This window comes from Manis pentadactyla, chromosome 10 (assembly GCF_030020395.1).
Source record: "Manis pentadactyla isolate mManPen7 chromosome 10, mManPen7.hap1, whole genome shotgun sequence".
NCBI lineage: Eukaryota > Metazoa > Chordata > Mammalia > Pholidota > Manidae > Manis > Manis pentadactyla.
This window is the reverse complement of record NC_080028.1, coordinates 80,272,890-80,285,962: the sequence shown is the minus strand read 5'-3', so window position 1 is coordinate 80,285,962 and position 13,073 is coordinate 80,272,890.

Genomic DNA, 13,073 nt, shown 5'->3' with positions numbered 1-13,073 from the left:
ATGGCCAGCCAGGAGGCCCTGCTGGCCGCAGATATTGCCACGGCTGTGGCCCGTCTCCTTTTCAAGGCCCAGGCAGCAGGATGGCCTCCCTGTCCCCAGGGCCTCCCTGCAGTCTGTGCCTAGCGCCCAAACTTCTCCATCCACCCTCTCAACCACCCAAATGAACCTGCTCTATATGATGTTTTACCAAAGATGTACTTTCCAGTTTGCAAAGGTTTTCCTAAAATGGTGTTAAAGCTTAACCTAGAGGAGACAAACTGGCAACCAACTGATAGGTGAATGTGGCCGGCACAGAGATATTAGCTAATTTAAACTGGTTGCAATATTTTTAAACTGAGGATTTTCCCCAAAATATCTTAGATAAGCAGTTTCTGTTGAAATAGCAGACCCAGCCACTTTGGACCTCTCAGCCAGAGAGGCCCCTTTCAGGGGAGCATGTGTGCCCCATTCTTGGTGGTACCCACGCAGATGCCCCCATGCCTTTCTGTTACCTGCTTAGATGCTGCTAATGAAAAAACTTCCAGTATCCCTTCTCCCTCTTGTCCCCAAACAGTCATGCTTTAATAAGAGACCTGACAGAATGATACCCATAGGTGAAATGGCAGCCCCCCCCAACTCATGGGAAAGAGGTGGTTTTGGGGAGAGGAGCTTTGTAGACTCCTTTGTCAGTTGCCTATTTCTACTCTTGATCCAGGCTTTTCCTGGGAGCAAGTTCTTGAGGAACCTATAAGGGAAAGTAGGAGTCACCTACATAGGGAGAACTGAGACTTCATTCAGCAATTCCCAAAGGGCTAAAGACTAGATGAAATATCGTTTTCTATTTCCATTGCCAACACCCATACTTATTCAGGCCTATCTGAGCTTTTACAATATTCCTCTCACTGGTCTCCAGGTCTCTGGGGTGCCCCATTTCTATTCATCCTAGACAATAGCAGATCAATGCTTCAGAGGCTTAGCTTCACCAGTGCCCCCTCTGACTCAGAAACCTTCCTCTAACTGCTCAACTAGTAAACTCCAATCTCTTTACCTTTGCACTCAAGGTCCCCTCCCACCTTTCCTGTATCTCACAGTCCTATCAAACAGTGCATGCCATCCAAACCTACATGTGTTACTCTGTTTCACCTCTGTGCAGTCAAACAGTAAAATTCAAACAAAGCTGTCTCTTGCCAGATATGTGGCTTTGGACAGGTCATTTCACCTCTCTGAGCCTCAGTTTCTGCCTGTATAAATGTTGGGTAATAAGACTCATCTCAAATTGTTTTTATAAAAAATTAAATTGACTTAGATAGTATATGTAAATATACCTGGCTCCCTACCTGGCAAGTGATGGCTATGGACAATTATTTGGATCTAAATATTGGCTCATGCCATACCCTGCTTCTTTTGCTATAAAAGCCTTTTCCATCAAAAACATGTGTGTTCCTTGTCTTCACATCAGTCCAAAGTATAAGCTGACATTCAGTTTCATAAGCTGTTCAGTAGCCTTTATGGTGCCAAGTCTAATGCCTTCTATATATATATATATATATATTTGAAGTGATAGAAATGACCTCTGGCTAGCTTCTCTTTATTATTATTATTAAAGAAGTTTACTAGAAGGATGTATAATAACTCACATAAAAGGGAATGTTTTAAAAAATCAACAAACAAAAAGCAAAAATAGGCTTTGGAAAGGACAATAGAGAGCATAGTGTATAGAGTCATGAAGAATCATCGCTGCAATTCTCCAGGTATTGTTGGTGCTCATATGGCCCATGGAAGGGATATATTTTCTTGGCCTCTTAAAGTTAGGTGTGACACTGTGGCACTCTGGCTGATGACACTTGAGCAGCAGTGAGGTAGAAGTGATAGCTTCTTGCAAGCAGAAGCTCTGGCAGACAGGGGAGGATTTACCAATAAAAGTGTGTTTTTTTCCTGCCTGGCAATTGTGCAAGAAGTTCGATTGAGTGTCTCTTAGCCACTATCTACTCAATCCTCCACATGAACCAAAGATAATTTAACTCTAGCCCCTAATGATATGTAGCATGCCCAAGAAATAAACCTTGGTCATTGTCAGCTCCTGAGACTTGGGTTTTGATTGTGAATACAATACACCCTAGACTATCTGACTGATGAAAACACATTGAATTATTTCCTCTGCTTTTGACCAAAATGACTTCTGTAAGGCAATATTAGAATTCCCTTTTCCAGAGGTGGTTGAGTGATAGATTACAAGTCTACACTGTCCCAGCAGTGTAGACAGAACCCTTATCTCATATATAGCAAATATATTTCCCCAAGTTGTCTCTTACCTGTCAATAGAAAAGTATTTCTATAGAAATCTGGAGGTAAAGCTCCAGATAAAACCAACATGATGGCAAAGAGGAACATTATATGCTTGTATGAAGAGCAAAATATTAAAAAATAATAATGACCATGAACTTTGAGAACCTTGCATTGAAAAAGTTCTCAAATGGGAAATACTTAGAGATGACAGCACGACATAACAAAATTTGGTGGATGGAATTAAGCAATGCTTATAAGAAAGATGGTATCTTCAATAGGCTTACCCAAAAAGAAGAAAAAAAAGGAAAACAAATGAGCTACACTAGAAAAAGAACAAGGAGTAAAGTCAGGAGGAAAGGAAATGATAGAGATAAGTGCCAGACCTTTGTTTATATTTATTTTCTGTTAATTTTTTGCCATGGACTAAACTTTGTCTCTACAGTTGATATGTTGAAGCTTTAATTCCCAATGTGACCATATACAGGGACGGGGTCTTTAGGAAGCAGTTAAGGTTAAAGTGAGGTCATAATGGTGGAACCCTAATCAGATAGGACTTCAGTCCCGTAAGAGGTTGAGATCTCTCTCTCTGTTTCCTCACGTGTGCACACACCCCACCATCTAAAAACACAGTGAGAAGGCGGCCTTATGCAAGCCAGGAAGATAGCTGTCCCAGAACTTGTCCATGCTGGTACCCTATCTCAGACTCCCAGCCCCAGAACTGTGAAAAAATTAATTTCTGTTGTTTAAGTCTCCCACTCTATGGCATTTTACATGGTAACCCCAGCTAAGACAGTTATCTTGACAATTGGTAAATAGGTTCTAGTACCAGTTCCAGTGAAGACGTGGAGGAATGGGGCAGTTCCCCACACTGACAAGCGATTCTCAGGACACCATATGGGAGTCCTACTATTCAACTCAACTCTGACACTGTTTATCTAGAGGTCATCAGATTCCACAGGTCAGGGGTTGAGTCCTACAAGACTGCCCCCACTCAGAGGTCAATTGCAAGCCCAGGTTGTCACCTATGCCTCTGACCCATAGGCTGTAAGTCAGAGATTCCCAAGACCCCCTCCTGAGGATCAGTTAACTTGCTAGGGTGCGCACAGAACTCAGAGAAATATTTTATTCACTAGATTATCAGTTTATTATAAAAAGATATAACTCAGAAACAGCCAGATGGAAGGGATGTATAGGGCAAGGTATGGGGAGAGAGTACAGAGCTTCCTTCCATTCCCTCTCAGAGCACACCGCTCTCTCAGTACCTCCCTGTGCATTCACCAACCCAGATTCTCTCTGACCCCTATTCCTTTTATGATTTTATTACATAGGCACGATTGCTTAAATCATTGGCCATGGGCTGTCCATTCAGCCTCCTGCCCCTCTCCCCTCCCAGGAGGTCTGGGGGTGGGACTGAAACTTCCAACTCTCTAATCACGCAGTTGGTGCCCCTGGTAACCAGCCCCCATCCTTAGATTACCTAGGGGCTTTCCAAAAGTCACTTCATTAACATAACAGAAGACACCTTCATGTCACAGTCCACCCCTGATCTTCTAACACAGATTCCTTGTAGCAAAATAATTATAAAGGCCAAAAGATACTGGTGCATTTCTAGAATCCCATTCAGTCATTAATAACTCTCCCATCCATCATCATATCATATGACAGTGTCTCGCAGAGCAAGGCCACTCTTGTTTGCAGGCTTCTGTTCAATCTTAGACTCTGAAAGCAGGACTGGTCTCAGTAACATATGGCTTCACCCTTTCAGGCATCTGGTATAATCGAGCAAAGAAACAATATCCTCTCTCACTTTGAGTCTCTTCTAAGATGTTAATGTAGTATTGGATTTCCCTCATTACATAGCCCATTTGTTCATTCCCTTATCCTCAGCAACTATTTCTCCTTCTTTTCATTTATATTCAAACTTTTCCACTTTTGGAAGGAGCATTAGGTTCAGCCACTGTGCTAGATTGTAGGTAATATTACTATTCTAGCAAGTCTCTCCCCTTCAGTCCACTCCTATTCAGGTTGGACAGGCTGCCTTTACCACCAGTCAATATAGCAGTGTTCACTGTTAGCCCCAATTTTACCAGATGGGGTTGAAGGCACATCTTGCCACATTTAGGCCCTTAGGAATTCTGCCTGACATAAAGGTTAAAAACATAATTACAGTTTCTTGCTTAGGAATAACCCCTCTTCCAGCCCTTGAAATTGCAGACTTGTTCTTATGCCTATGGCATCAAGTAGGAAAAAAGAAAGTTGAGGTGCCGTGGGAAGAACCAAAAAATATACATAGTTGTTACACCAGTGTCCTCCCTTGGCAAGAACTACATAGTTAAACCAGCATCTTCCTTCCCCACTGCCTCTGCCCCAGAATCACCCAGAAAATAGAGAAATCTATCCAGTGGGGGACCACTTGTTTAGTCCTACTCATGTTCATGTTGAGTGTGAGTGCACACTTGTGAAACCATGTATTTGTAATTTTACTTTTATTAGTTTTCTATTGCTTATTACTATTTCTTACTGACTCATAAAAGCCTCTTATATATTAAGGATATCATATTTTTTCTCTATCATGTATCTTCCAATTATTGAGTTACCAGTTTGCTTTAACCAGTAAATTGTTTTTAGTATTTTTTATTAAACATGTTTTTCATATTTCTACACTCAGTCTCTCAATTATTTCCTTTGTAGTTTTTACTTTTGGTGGAAAATGGTGTCCCCAAAATATGTAAATATCCATCTACATTTTCTTCTAGTACATTTTTGGTTTATTTTCTACACATGTTTGAACATTGTAAAATTTATTTTGGTATATGATTTTACTCATGAATCTAACTTTTTTTCTTCATTTTCCTAGCACTAGTTATTTTCCAACAGTTTGAAACTTAAATGTTATGTAATAAGCCCATAATGTTGGACTTTCCTCATCCAGAAATATAGAAACTGAATTTACATTTGTTCAATCTTCCTTTATAACTCTTATTGGACTTCTATAATTTTACTGATATAAACCTTGTGCAAATCTCTGTTTGGATAAGCTAATTCTGCTGTGTTCAATTTTATAAAGTTTCTCACCCTTTTCTTGTTTCATTCATTTATCCACTCTTTCGGGTGTCATTCTGAAGTGACTAGCATATTCTGGGCCCTGGATTAGACAGGGAGGTAGTAGTAGGAGAGAGGATAGATAGCAAGCTTCCTGTGCTCATGAATGCAGAAACAGTTATACAAGCAAGTTTAATAAAGTGAGGCAAGTACAAAAAGAGAGAAAATGCAGAGTGCCATGGAGCACATTATTAGTGCACCTTCCTTAGCCTGCAGGCAAGAGAGAAGCCTTCAAAGAGGAAGTGACATTTAAGTCCAAGAAAAAAGGGAAAATTGGATTAAGCCAGGTAAGGCAGAAGATTATTTTTAGTATGCGCAACATCTCACCCACTTCATTCATTATAAATACACTTAGCAAACTCAATTGAAGGTAACTTCTCTAAGGGTAAAAGAATATCTGCCAAAAACCTACAGCAAACATTATAATAAAACATGACAAAATCTTAAAACTGAACCCTTTAAAGGCAGGAACAAGACATGTGTGCCTTCCACCACAGCTGTTATTCAGCATTAAACTGGGATCCCTACTTAATTCAATAAGCCAAGAAAATTTGATAAATAGAGGACATGGAGTTTGAACAAAAGAAACAAATTATTATTATTTGCACACTTTACATTTGTTGGCAAAAGAAAATCTATGAAAATCACAAACAAAAGAGTTTGGCAAGCTCGCCAAATAAAATTTAAAAGGCAAAGAATAACAGCATTCTTATATATAATCAGAATACAATTAGAATATATAATTCTCTTTTGAATATTGTCATTTTTTCATTTTTTTATTTTTTTTATTTTGGTATCATTAATCTACAATTACATGAAGGACATTAAGTTTACTAGGCTCCCCCCTTCACCAAGTCCCCCCCACATCCCCATTCACAGTCACTGTCCATCAACATAGTAAGATGCTGTAGAATCACTACTTGTCTTCTCTGTGTTGCACACCCATCCCCGTGCCCCCCCAACACTATACATGCTAATCCTAATGCCCCCTTTCTTTTCTTCCCACCCTTATCCCTCCCTTCCCACCCATCCTCCCCAGTCCCTTTCCCTTTGGTAACTATTAGTCCATTCTTGGGTTCTGTGCTTCTGCTGCTGTTTTGTTCCTTCAGTTTTCTTTTGTTCTTATACTCCACATATGAGTGAGATCATTTGGTACTTGTCTTTCTCCGCCTGGCTTATTTCACTGAGCATAATACCCTCTAGCTCCATCCATGTTGTTGCGAATGGTAGGATTTGTTTTTTTCTTAGGGCTGAGTAATATTCCATTGTGTATATGTACCACCTCTTCTTTATCCAATCATCTACTGATGGACATTTAGGTTGCTTCCATATCTTGGCTATTGTAAATAGTGCAGCGATAAACATAGGGGTGCATCTGTCTTTTTAAAATTGGGCTGCTGCATTCTTAGGGTAAATTCCTAGAGGTGGTATTCCTGGGTCAAATGGTATTTCTATTTTGAATTTTTTGAGGAACCTCCATACTGCTTTCCACAGTGATTGAAATAAATTACATTCCCACCAGCAGGGGAGGAGGGGTCCCCTTTCTCCGAATCCTCGTCAGCATGTGTTGTTGTTTGTCTTTTGGATGGTGGCAATCCTTACTGGTGTGAGGTGATATCTCATTGTGGTTTTAATTTGCATTTCTCTGATGACTAGCGATGTGGAGCATCTTTCATGTGTCTGTTGGCCATCTGAATTTCTTATTTGGAGAAATGTCTGTTCAGCTCCTCTGCCCATTTTTTAATTGGATTATTTGCTTTTTGTTTGTTGAGGTGTGTGAGCTCTTTATATATTTTGGATGTCAACCCTGTATCGGATCCCATACTGTAGGATATCTTTTTGTTCTATTGATGGTGTCGTTTGCTGTACAGAAGCTTTTCAGCTTGATATAGTCCCATTTGTTCATTTTTGCATTTGTTTCCCTTGCCCAGGGAGATATGTTCAAGAAGAGGTCACTCATGTTTATGTCTAAGAGATTTTTGCCTATGTTTTTTTCTAAGAGTTTTATGGTTTCATGACTTACATTCAATCTTTGATCCATTTCCAATTTACTTTTGTGTATGGGGTTAGACAGTGATCCAGTTTCATTCTCTTAGATGTAGCTGTCCAGTTTTGCCAGCACCATCTGTTGAAGAGACTGTCATTTCCCCATTGTATGTCCATGGCCCCTTTATCGAATATTAGTTGACCATATATGTTTGGGTTAATGTCTGGAGTCTCTATTCTGTTCCATTGGTCTGTGGCTCTGTTCTTGTGCCAGTACCAAATTGTCTTAATTACTGTGGCTTTGTAGTAGAGCTTGAAGTTGGGGAGTGAGATCCCCCCCCACTTTATTCTTCCTTCTCAGGATTGCTTTAGCTCTTCAGGGTCTTTGGTGTTTCCATATGAATTTTTGAATTATTTGTTCCAGTTCATTGAAGAATGTTGCTGGTAGTTTCATAGGGATTGCATCAAATCTGTATATTGCTTTGGGCAGGATGGCCATTTTGACGATATTAATTATTCCTAGCCATGAGCATGGGATGAGTTTCCATTTGTTAGTGTCCCCTTTAATTTCTCTTAAGAGTGATTTGTAGTTTTCAGAGTATAGGTCTTTCACTTCTTTGGTTAGGTATATTCCTAGGTATTTTTTTTTTGATGCAATTGTGAATGGAGTTGTTTTCCTGATTTCTCTCTCTGTTAGTTCATTGCTAGTGTATAGGAAAGCCACAGATTTCTGTGTGTTGATTTTGTATCCTGCAACTTTGCTGTATTCCGATATCAGTTCTAGTAGTTTTGGGGTGAAGTCTTTAGGGTTTTTTATGTACAGTATCATGTCATCTGCAAATAGTGACAGTTTAACTTCTTCTTTACCAATCTGGATTCCTTGTATTTCTTTGTTTTGTCTGATTCCCGTGGCTAGGACCTCCAGTACTATGTTAAATAACAGTGGGGAGAGTGGGCATCCCTGTCTAGTTCCCAATCTCAGAGGCTGTGGGTTTATCATAGATGGCCTTTATTATGTTGAGGTACTTGCCCTCTATTCCCATTTTGCTGAGAGTTTTTATCATGAATGGATGTTGAACTTTGTCAAATGCTTTTTCATCATCTATGGAGATGATCATGTGGTTTTTGTCTTTCTTTTTGTTGATGTAGTGGATGATGTTGATGGACTTTCGAATGTTGTACCATCCTTGCATCCCTGGGATGAATCCCACTTGGTCATGGTGTATGATCCTTTTGATGTATTTTTTAATTTGGTTTGCTAATATTTTGTTGAGTATTTTTGCATCTACGTCCATCAGGGATATTGGTCTGTAGTTTTCTTTTTGGTGGGGTCTTTGCCTGGTTTTGGTATTAGGGTGATGCTAGCTTCATAGAATGAGTTTGGGAGTATTCCCTCCTCTTCTATTTTTTGGAAAACTTCAAGGAGAATGGGTATTATGTCTTCTCTGTATGTCTGATAAAATTCTGAGGTAAATCCATCTGGCCCAGGGGTTTTGTTCTTTGGTAGTTTTTTGATTAATGCTTCAATTTCGTTGCTGGTAATTGGTCTGTTTAGATTTTCTGTTTCTTTCTGGGTCAGTCTTGGAAGGTTGTATTTTTCTAGGAAGTTGTCCATTTCTCCTAGGTTTCCCAGCTTGTTAGCATATAGGTTTTCATAGTACTCTCTAATAATTCTTTATATTTCTGTGGGGTCCGTCGTTTTTTCCTTTCTCGTTTCTGATTCTGTTGATTTGTGTTGACTCTCTTTTCCTCTTAATAAATCTGACTAGAGGCTTATCTATTTTCTTTATTTTCTTGAAGAACCAGCTCTTGGTTTCATTGATTTTTGCTATTGTTTTATTCTTCTCAATTTTATTTATTTCTTCTCTGATCTTTATTATGTCCCTCCTTCTGCTGACCTCACTTGTTCTTCTTTTTCCAATTTTGATAATTGTGACATTAGACCATTCATTTGGGATTGTTCTTCCCTCTTTAAATATGCCTGGATTGCTATACACTTTCCTCTTAAGACAGCTTTTGCTGTGTCCCACAGTAGTTGGGGCTTTGTGTTGTTGTTGTCATTTGTTTCCATATATTGCTGGATCTCCATTTTGATTTGGTCACTGATCCATTATTTAGGAGCGTGTTGTTAAGCCTCCATGTGTTTGTGAGCCTCTTTGCTTTCTTTGTACAGTTTATTTCTAATTTTATGCCTTTGTGGTCTGATAAGTTGGTTGGTAGGATTTCAACCTTTTGGAATTTACTGAGGCTCTTTTTGTGGCCTAGTATATGGTCTATTCTGGAGAATGTTCCATGTGCACTTGAGAAGAATGTGTGTCCTGTTGCTTTTGGATGTAGAGTTCTGTAGATGTCTATTAGGTCCATCTGTTCTAGTGTATTGTTCAGTGCCTCTGTGTCCTTACTTATTTTCTGTCTGGTGGACCTGTCCTTTGGAGTGAGTGGTGTGTTGAAGTCTCCTAGAATGAATGCATTGCATTCTATTTCCTCCTTTAGTTCTGTTAGTATTTGTTTCACATATGTTGGTGTTCCTGTATTGGGAGCATATATATTTATAATGGTTATATCCTCTTGTTGGACTAAGCCCTTTAACATTATGTAATGTCCTTCTTTATCTTTTGTTACTTTCTTTATTTTGAAGTCTGTTTTGTCTGGTACTAGTATTGTAACACCTGCTTTTTTCTCTCTGTTGTTTGCATGAAATATCTTTTTTCATCCCTTGACTCTTAGTCTGTGCATGTCTTTGGGTTTGAGGTGAGTCTCTTGTAAACTGCATATGGATGGATCTTGCTTTTTTATCCATTCTATTACTCTGTGTCTTTTGATTGGTGCATTCAGTCCATTTACATTTAGGGTGATTATTGAAAGGTATGTACTTATTGCCATTGCAGGCTTTAAGTTTGTGGTTACCAAAGTTTCAGGGTTAGCTTCTTTACTATCTTACTGTCTAACTTAACTCGCTTATTGAGCTATTATAAACACGGTCTGATGATTCTTTATTTCTCTCCCTTCTTATTCCTCCTCCTGCATTCTTAATATGTTGGGTGTTTTGTTCTGTGCTCTTTTTAGGAGTGCTCCCATCTAGAGCAGTCCCTGTAAGATGCCCTGTAGTTTGTAGAGGTGGTTTGTGGGAGGCAAATTCCCTCAACTTCTGCTTGTCTGGGAATTGTTTAATCCCTCTTTCATATTTAAATGATAATCATGCTGGATACAGTAGTCTTGGTTCAAGGCCCTTCTGTTTCATTGCATTAAGTATACCATGCCATTCTCTTCTGGCCTGTAGGGTTTCTGTTGAGAAGTCTGATGATAGCCTGATGGGTTTTCCCTTGTAGGTGATCTTTTTTTTCTCTCTGGCTGCCTTTAGTACTTTGTCCTTGTCTTTGATCTTTGCCATTTTAATTATTATGTGTCTTGGTGTTGCCCTCCTTGGATCCCTTGTCATGGGAGTTCTGTGTACCTCTGTGGTCTGACAGGCCATTTCCTCCCCTAGTTTGGGGAAGTTTTCAGCAATTATTTCTTCAAAGACACTTTCTATCCCTTTTTCTCTCTCTTCTTCTTCTGGTATCCCTATGATGCAGATATTGTTCTGTTTCGATTGGTCACTCAGCTCTCTTAGAATTCTTTCATTCCTGGAGATCCTTTTATCTCTCTCTGCATCAGCTTCTCTGTGTTCCTGTTCTGTTTTCTAGTCCATTAATGGTCTCTTGCATCTCGTCCATTCTGTTTTGAAGTCCTTCCAGAGCTTGTTTTATTTCTGTATTCTCCTTCCTTAGTTCTTGCATATTTCTCTGCAAGACCATCAGCATGGTTATGACTTTTGTTTTGAATTCTTTTTCAGGAAGACTGGTTAAATCTATCTCCCCAGGTTCCTTCTCAGGGGAAGATGCAGCAGATGCCAAAGCTGTCTGGGTTAGTCTTGTCTGGATCAAATTTTTTTGCCTTTTCATGTTGATATGTGCAGTGGAGTGCTATTGACGCATCTATCAGCTTTCCACTTGGCTCCTGGCCTTTCTTTACTGGGACAACTGCGACCCCTAGTGGCTTGTGTTGGGCAATTGCATGTAGACTGTGTCTCTGTATCTTGCCCGGCTGGTATGGAGGAAGCTCCCTTGCTGAGGGTGTGGCCAGCCTCAGGCTGCTAATCTGCTACGGCAGTGCCCTGGAGGGGTAATGGACGGGGGGCTGTTTGGCTGTTTACCTCCGTGAGGGGTTTCAGAGCTGTTGCCCAGGGGGTTAGTGCGCCCAGAGTGCTCTGGAATTTCCAGCTGTTGGACTGTGACCTGGGATGTTTCCGTCCAGCTGTGGCATCCCTGTCCCTTTAAAACTTTCAAAAAGCACTTGCTTTTCTTTGTCACAGGGGCATCGGTTTTGGGACCTGCTCAGAGGTCTTACTGCCCTGTTTCCCTAGTTTCCAGCACCCCACGCATGCACTGTGTCTGCGCTCTGGTGCGGATGGCTAGGGCTCGGTGTTTAGCAGTCCTGGGCTCCCTCTCCCTCCCGCCGGGAGCTGGGGTGAGGGGTGCTCGGGTCCCGCTGGGCCAGGGCTTGTATCTTACCCCTTTCACCAGGCGCTGGGCTCTCGCAGGTGTGGATATAGTCTGGCTGTTGTCCTGTGTCTTCTGGTCTCTCTTTTAGGATTAGTTGTATTTGTTGTATTTTCAAAAATATATATGTTTTTGGGAGGAGATTCCCACTGTCCTACTCACACCGCCATCTTGGCTCTGCCTAGAATATATAATTTTATAAGAAGATTCTGTTTAGAACTGCAATAAAATCCATTTAAGTCCTTTATAGATAAAATTGTACAACTTTTTGGAGGGGCATTGCATTTGTTTCCTAGGGCTGCCATAACAAAGCACCACAAATTATGTGGCTTAACACAGAAATGTATTCTCTCACGGCTCTGGAGGCCAGAAGTCTGAAATCAAGATGTCAGCAGAGCCATGCTCCTCTGAAGCTCTGTGTAGAATCCTACCTTGCTTCTCCTTAGCTTCTGGTGGTGGCTATCAATCCTTGGTTTCCTTAGTTTGCAGCTCTATCACCCCAATCTCTGCCTGTGGTCACATGGCATTCTCCCTGTGTCTTCACGTGACACTTGTCCCTTCTTGTAAAAACACCAGTCATATTGGCTCAAGGCCCACCCTAATGACCTCATCTTAACTTGATTAAATCTAGAGAGACCCTGTATCCAAATAAACTCCCATTCATAGCTACTGGGTGGTAGGACCTTACCATATCTTTTTGGAAGACACAATTCAACTCATATCAAGCATAAATATATACATGTTAACAAATAAAACCTATACATTTATGTATGTATGTATGTATGAAGTAAAAACTCAGTACTGCAAAGATAACATTCTCACCTTTAGTCAATAAGTTCCGAGTAATTTCAAACACAATCCCAATAGGGAAATGTACATTCTGCCCTGGTCCCTGCACTAGGAGCCACTTCAAGGATGCAGCCTTGAGAGAGTAAGGTCTCACTAAGACCGTCTGTGTTATTTACTTGACCCACTCCATAAGAACTCTAAATACTGATTCTACAACAGTTTGCTACGCTGATGGACAGTGACTGTAAAGGAGTATATAGGGGGGACCTGGTATAGGGGAGAGCCTAGTAAACAAAGTATTCATCATGTAAGTGTAGATTAATGATTAAAAAAAAAAAAAAGCAGTTCCTATGTGGTGACCTCTAATGAGTTCTACACAATGATATAAAG